Here is a 7,050-nt window from a genome sequence, read left to right as displayed (position 1 = left end):
GTATGGACATGCCACATTTTGTTTATCCATATCTCTGTTGATGGACACTTGTGTTGTTTCCACCTTTTGGCTGTTGTGAGTAATGTAGAAATGAACACTAGAGGACAAATATCTGTGTGAATGCCTGTTTTTGAGTGTCTTGGTATATAACTAGGAGTGGAATTGCTGGGTCATATGGTAATTCTATATTTAACTTTTTGAGGAATCACTAAACCATTTTCCCCAGCGGCTGCACCATTTTACAATCCCATCAGCAATACACAAGGGTTCCAGTTTGTCTACATCCTTGCCGATGCTTTTTATCTTCTGATAAATAGCCATCCTAGTGGTGTGACAATGTTCTATTGTTATCTATAACATTTAAACTAAAACTTCATCTTGCTTACTTTGGACATGTCATCAGGAAAGACCAATCAATCACTAGAAAAGGACATCATGTTTGATAAAGTAGAGGGTCAGTGAAAATGAGGGAAAGCCTCAATGAGATTGATTGACACAATAGCCATAAAATGGGCTCACACATACCAAAGATCATAAAGATGGCACAGGACCAGGCAATGTTTCATTCTGTTATACACGGGGTCACCATGAGCCTGAGCCAACTGGGCTGGCAACTAATGACTAGAATAACAACAAGCATGTATGAAGTGATATCTTATCAGGTATATGATTTACAAATATTTTCTTCCATTCTGCAGGATGTTTTTTCACTTTCTTGATAATGTCCTTTGATACACAAAAGGTTTTAATTTTGATGACGTTCAATTTGCCTATTTTTTTCTTTTGTTGCTTGTGCTTTTGAGTTCATTGACTTCATTGCCAAATACAAGGTCATGATTTACCCATATGTTTTCTTCGAAGAGTTTTATGGTTTTCAGCTGTTGATCCATGCATATATTTTTAAAGTGTTTAATTTGGAGAGTTTTGGAACATGCATATATTCTTGAAGCCATTGCTACAATCAGGAAAATGAACATAGCCATCACCCTCAAAATTTTCCTCATGCATTTTGTAATTCCTTTCTATCATCCCTTCCTGTCTACCCTAACCCTGTCCTTGGTCAACCACTGATCTGTTTTATGGAACCACACTGTATGTACTCATTTTTTCTGGCTTCTTTGACTCAGTGTGATTACTATCAGATTCTGTTGCCTGTATCAATAGTTAATTTCTCTTTACTGTTCAGTAGTATTTCATCGTATGGATACACCAGTTTTCTTTTTTATCCGTTGACAACCTGACTAAACTAGGCCCAAAATGAAGTCACTTGTGCTGAGCCCCACCTCAGCAAACTGAGACCAAAGTTTCTATTTCATGTTAATACCTCACTTTCCCAGGATCCGAAATCTAGGTCAATCAATTGACTCTTCCAGAAACAGAAACCTGAGCTAGCCAATTGGGACTTGACTGATCAGTTTAAGCTGGTTCAAAATTTCCCCTCGATTCCAAATAAGGAGAGAAAATGCCCACCAGCTTATCTTAAAATCGCCCTGTCTATCTTCCTTGTTTCCTATTTGTCTGCCATTACAAAAGTCTTTCTGCCTGTACCACATTTTGAAATACTTATCAGACGCTCCCCTGTTCAAGAACTGAAAAATAAAGTAAATGAGGTCATACCCAAATCTAATATTGTGAAAATTTTATTTTTAACATCATTCACCTGTTGATGGACATTTAGGTTGCTTCCAGTTTGGGGCTATTCTGAATAAGGGCGCAACGAACATTCGTGTTCAAGTCTTTGTGTGAACATATGCTTCATTTCTGTTTGGGTAAAGGCCTAGGAGTGGAGTTCACATTCATTTTCCAGGGATATATAAAGGATGTTTTCATTGGTTATAGAATTCGAGGTCGACAAGTTTTCTTTCAGCACTTTACAAATGTTGTTCTGTTACCTTCAAGCTTTCATGGTTTCTGACAAGAAGCCTGAGGACCTTCTTTGTTTCTCTGTACATATGTGTCTTTTTCTTGACCGGTGTTCCACCGTTGGATTATGATGTATGTTGGTGTAGTTTTATTTGCATTTATCTTGCTTGGGGGTTTACTAAAATTCTCTCTCTATTTTTTTTTTATTAACTTTTATTGAGCTTCAAGTGAACGTTTACAAATCAAGTAAGTCTGTCACATATAAGTTTATATACATCTTACTCCTTACTCCCACTTGCTCTCCCCCTAATGAGTCAGCCCTTCAGTCTCTCCTTTCGTGACAATTTTGCCAGCTTCCAACTCTCTCTATCCTCCCATCCCCCCTCCAGACAGGAGATGCCAACACAGTCTCAAGTGTCCACCTGATATAATTAGCTCACTCTTCTTCAGCATCTCTCTCCTACCCACTGTCCAGTCCCTTTCATGTCTGATGAGTTGTCTTCGGGAATGGTTCCTGTCCTGTGCCAACAGAAGGTTTGGGGACCATGCCCACCGGGATTCCTCTAGTCACAGTCAGACCATTAAGTATGGTATTTTTATGAGAATTTGGGGTCTGCATCCCACTGTAAAATTCTATATTCTATAAAAAAAAAATTCTATAAGTTTATAGTTTTTTTTAAATCAAATTTGGAAATTCTTTCTTCAAGTATTTTCAAAAATGATAAAACTACACGTATTAGCTTCCTAGAGCTGCCATATCAAAAAACCACAAACTGGGTGTTACCTAACTGTAGGCTAATAATATGAATTGAGGTGTCGGCAGGGCCCTGTTCTTTCCAATGCCTGTATGAGAAGACCCCTTCATGTTTCTTATGATGTCAAAGGATGTCCCCAGACATCCTTTGCAATGCAGAACCACCTTCATATGGCTGTCTTTCTTCTGTATGGGCATTGGTTAAACCCAAAACCCAATGCCGTTGAGTCGATTTAGAGATCCCTAAAAAGAAGTAACAGGCTTCCTAGCCCTGGAATCAAGGCTGCTCTCAGCTCATCCTAGCAAAGCTTCTCTTTTATAGGACACCACTCAGATTGGATTAGGACCTACCCTACTCCTAGGACTTCATGTGAACCTAACTGATAGCAACTTCAAAGACCTTATTTCCAAAGAAGGTCATGTTCACAGATACCAAAGTTTAGAACTTCAACCTATCTTTTTGGGGGGGACAAAATTCAATCCATAGCACTACAGAAGGTAGAATCTCAGCAAACCCCAACTACGCCAAGGCATGGTCAAGTCAGGAGTACCTTCTGGGACTCCACTTTCATGTGTGTTAGACCTCTTTGATATTGTATCACATGTCACTGAGGTCTTAACTTTTTTTTTCAACCTTTTTTTCCCCTCTATAGGCTTCAGTTTGGATAATTTATACTGCTATATCTTGAAGTTCACTGATCTTTTCTCCTGGAATGTCTAATCTACCAATGAGCCAATTTCATCCAGTGAATTCTTCATTTCAGATATTGTGTTTTTTATCTCTAGAAGTACATTTTTTAAAAATACCTTTCATGTCTCTCCTCATTTTGTTCATAAATACCTGAACATATTTATAATGGTTGCTTTAATGCTCTTGTCTGCTAATTCCATCAACTGTTATTTCTGAGTCTGCTTCTATGGACTAGTTTTTTTAACTGGTTATGGGCCACATTTTCCTGTCTTTTGGAATGTCTAGTAATTTTTGAATGATGCTGGGCATAGGGAATTTTATGTAAGTGAGTGCTATATTGTCTTCCTTTAAAGCATGTTGAACTGTGTTCTTGAAAGTAAAGTCAGTATACAGATGAGTTTGCACCTTCAGAAGCTTTGCTTGGGTGGGTGAGCTGAGCGCAGCCTTGATTTCAGGGCCAGGAAGTCTATTACTAGACCTTCTGGGGATCTCTAACCAATGCCCATGTGTTCACTGAGGAGTCTGGTTGGAACTCAAACGTTTCCCAGCCATGTGTGAGCTGGGTTCATTGTTTAACTCCCAGCTTCTTTGCCCAGCCTTGTGGAGTTTCTCCATGCATGTGTGTATCAGTATTCAGGAAGAGACTAACAGGTAACCCTGTGCAGATGTCTGGAGCTCTTTTAGTCATCAGCTCTTTGTCCTGGTATTCCTCCATGAAAATTCCAGCCACCTCTGTCTCTCCAAGCTCTGACCTCCGTTTCCCCAACTCAGTGACATGCCGTGCTCTGCTTGAATTCCTCTTCCCTGTACCACGGTCTGGTGTCTCCAGACAGAAAGCCAGGATACTCAGAGGACTCACATCATGTGTTTCCCTCGTTTAAGGGATCAACCACAGTCCTGCAATGTCTACTGTCCATTGTTTGAAAACTGTTGGTTCATTTATTTTATCCAGTTTTCTAGTTGTTTATGTTGGGAATGTAAATAAATTCAGTCCCAGTTACTCGTCATAGAAAGAAGCAGAAGTATTGACCTGTAGTCTTACAATAACCAAAAAAAAAAAAAAAACCTGCTGTAATCGAGGCAATTCCAACTCATAGTGATCCTATAGGACAGAGTAGAACTGCCCTGTAGGGTGTCTTACAATAGGTCTTATATAAGCCATAGATGCTGGGCTTGTAGGTCTGGGAGTGTCCAAGGATTGGAGTGAGAAGGCGGATCAGCAGGCATTGACTCCTTTCTCCTTTTCTTAACATTTTTAAGAATTTTTATCTCCATCCTAGACTATTCTCTAGGCTGCACATGTCCGTACACCCCTACATATGGACTTATGTGTCCAACCTGCTCTCTGCAAGGGTTGGGAGTCCATAGTGCATGCAAACAGATACACAGGCAGTCCCCCAGTTATCAATGTCCGACTTAGGTACAGCCCGTAGTTACGAACCAACCCTTATAAAGCCTGTTACATTAAAAATTCGAGGTACATGCAGTGGTGTGTAATAACAAAAGGTATTTCTTTGCGACGGTCATCAAAACATTATCATTACTGTATTATTATGTTAAAGATGTTCTAGTGTATCTGGAAGGGTTTCTTTAATGTTTTTTATGCATAGAAATGTACACTATATAATATATACTAAGACAAACATTTGACTAACTGATATTAGATACGGGCTGTACCTAACTGTTCCTACTTACCTACAGATTTGACTTGAAGACAGACTTAGGAATGGAACTCGTTCGTAATCCAGAGACTGGCTGTATATGTGTGGGTCATATGGCTGAAGTCAAAGTTAAAAGATCCCTGAAGAGGAAATCAGCAGACCTTGATTCAAACCTAGATTCCAGCACTTACTGACCACTCTGACTCTGGGCAACTCGTGAGACCTGGTGGACAAATCTCCTCTAGTATAAAATAGCATTAAAAGCATCTCACAATAACGCTGGGGACAGGGAAGAAGGGGGGGTGGAGGGCTGGGGAGCAAATGAAATCACTGCTGTCAACTAGAAAGCATCGTGCAAATGTAGGGTGTTTTTTAATCTACAAGGCCAGAGGTAGGTGTACCAAATGCCCCAGTCCCTGTGCCCCGCATTCTCCACACAGCAGCCAGCACACTCGTTCCTTCAACTTGTCGTCTGTCGGTGGCACCCCAGTACACACAGAATACAATCTGAACGTTTTACAATGGCCCTCAGGACCTTGTTACCCCAGCAACCTCAACTCCAGACAACCCCCCTCCCCCCATGTTCATGCCTCAAGGCCTCTTTCCTGTTTCTGGAACAACCCAAATTCTTTCCTGCCTCTGGGTTTCTAGACTTATGGCTCCCCTCTTCCTGAATCCACACCTCCCACTGCTGACATCTCCTTCCGACGGCTCCCTCCATCTCACTGGGAACTGAACTGTTAGCCCAATGTCCTCTGTCAGAGAGGTCTTCCCAAGGCCTACAGTCCAAACAGGCTGTTGGTGTTAATTGCTGTCAAGTTGTCTCTGACTCACAGGCGACCCCATGTGCAGCAGAAGGAAACACTGCCCAGCCCTGCACCATCTTCACAGGTATTGGCACGCTCAGGTCCACTGTTGCAGCCACTGTGTATTCTGAGTGCCTTCCAACCTGGGGGGCTCATTGTCCAGCACTATATCAGACCATATTCTGTTGTGATCCATAGGGTATGTGTGTGTGTGTGTGTGTGTGTGTGTGTGTGTGTGCATTAGGTGAAAGTTTTCAGAGCAACTTAGTTTCTCATTTGATAGTTTGTACAAAAAGTATTTCATGACCGTGGTTTCATTCCTCACAATGAGTCAGCACTCTTCCTGTTTCCACCCTGGGTTCCCCATTTCCTTTAGTCCTGATTTCCTACCCATTCCTGCCTTCTCATCTTTGCTTTTGATCTCCTATAATTAATTGTCCTAAGCAGTAGTCTCCTGTAGAGTGTTACTGTCTTATGAGCTTGTCTATTGCTTGGCTGGGAGGTGGTTTATGGGGATGGCTTCAGCTCCAGATCAGAAGGTTGTCTGAGGGCCATAGTCTTGGAGAGACTCATAGGGTTTTCACTGGCTAGTTTTCAGGAGTAGGTCACCAGCCCCTTCTTCCTAGTCTGTCTCAGTCTGGAAGCTCCACTGATACCTGTCCACCATGGGTGACCCTGCTGGTATTTGAAATACTGGTGGCATAGCTTCAGCATCATAGAAACACACAAGCCCCACTATACAACAAACCAACGGATGGGGGATCCAAAGAGGACCCTGCTGGTATTCTCCCTCCTGACAGCCAGCTCTGTCTGTGATGGTGGCTATCCCAGGCTCTGGTTACGTAGTCCTTGGGCGTTCTGTTGTGTAATATGCAGCTCCTGCACCCAGCTCTATGAGGCGGTTAGCTTTGTTCCCTTCTCACCTTCAGGGCCTTGCAGAGGGCCAGGAGGCTCAAACAGAAGCTGGTTGAGAGGCTCCTCAGTGCGTCACGAAAGTTGCAGATTTGTTTTCTTTGGAAGGTTTAAGCTGCCCTCTCGTGGGTGATATAAGCCAAAACTCTGACCTGGTCTTTGTTTTTTGTTTTTGTCCCTGAGAGCTCCAGACTCTCAAATCAGAGCAGCAGGAACCTAGTGTTTCTTCTCTCCCTGCCGCTGGCTGGACATGGTGGGCTACCTTCCCTCCCCTCAGAAGATGCTCAGGCCCACCCTGGGCCCACGTGGCGCTCCACAACTGAACGCGGAGGGACCAGCCTCACCCCAACAGGAAGGCCTTCC

General features: G+C 42.5%; 1 protein-coding gene across 1 annotated transcript in view; it reads left to right on the top strand.

Annotated features, from left to right (window-relative positions):
* The first annotated feature begins 4,888 nt into the window (after positions 1-4,888).
* SHCBP1 (SHC binding and spindle associated 1) overlaps positions 4,889-7,050 on the top strand; it is a 40,948-nt gene continuing 38,786 nt past the window's right edge. Inside the window, exon 1 of the mRNA XM_003416339.4 lies at positions 4,889-5,860. The gene's annotated coding sequence lies outside the window, so the exon portion shown is untranslated. The remainder of the gene's footprint in view (positions 5,861-7,050) is intronic.

Source organism: Loxodonta africana, chromosome 21 (genome assembly GCF_030014295.1).
Source record: "Loxodonta africana isolate mLoxAfr1 chromosome 21, mLoxAfr1.hap2, whole genome shotgun sequence".
NCBI lineage: Eukaryota > Metazoa > Chordata > Mammalia > Proboscidea > Elephantidae > Loxodonta > Loxodonta africana.
The sequence above is the reverse complement of the archived record's forward strand: the minus strand, read 5'-3'. Positions and strand labels throughout refer to the sequence as shown.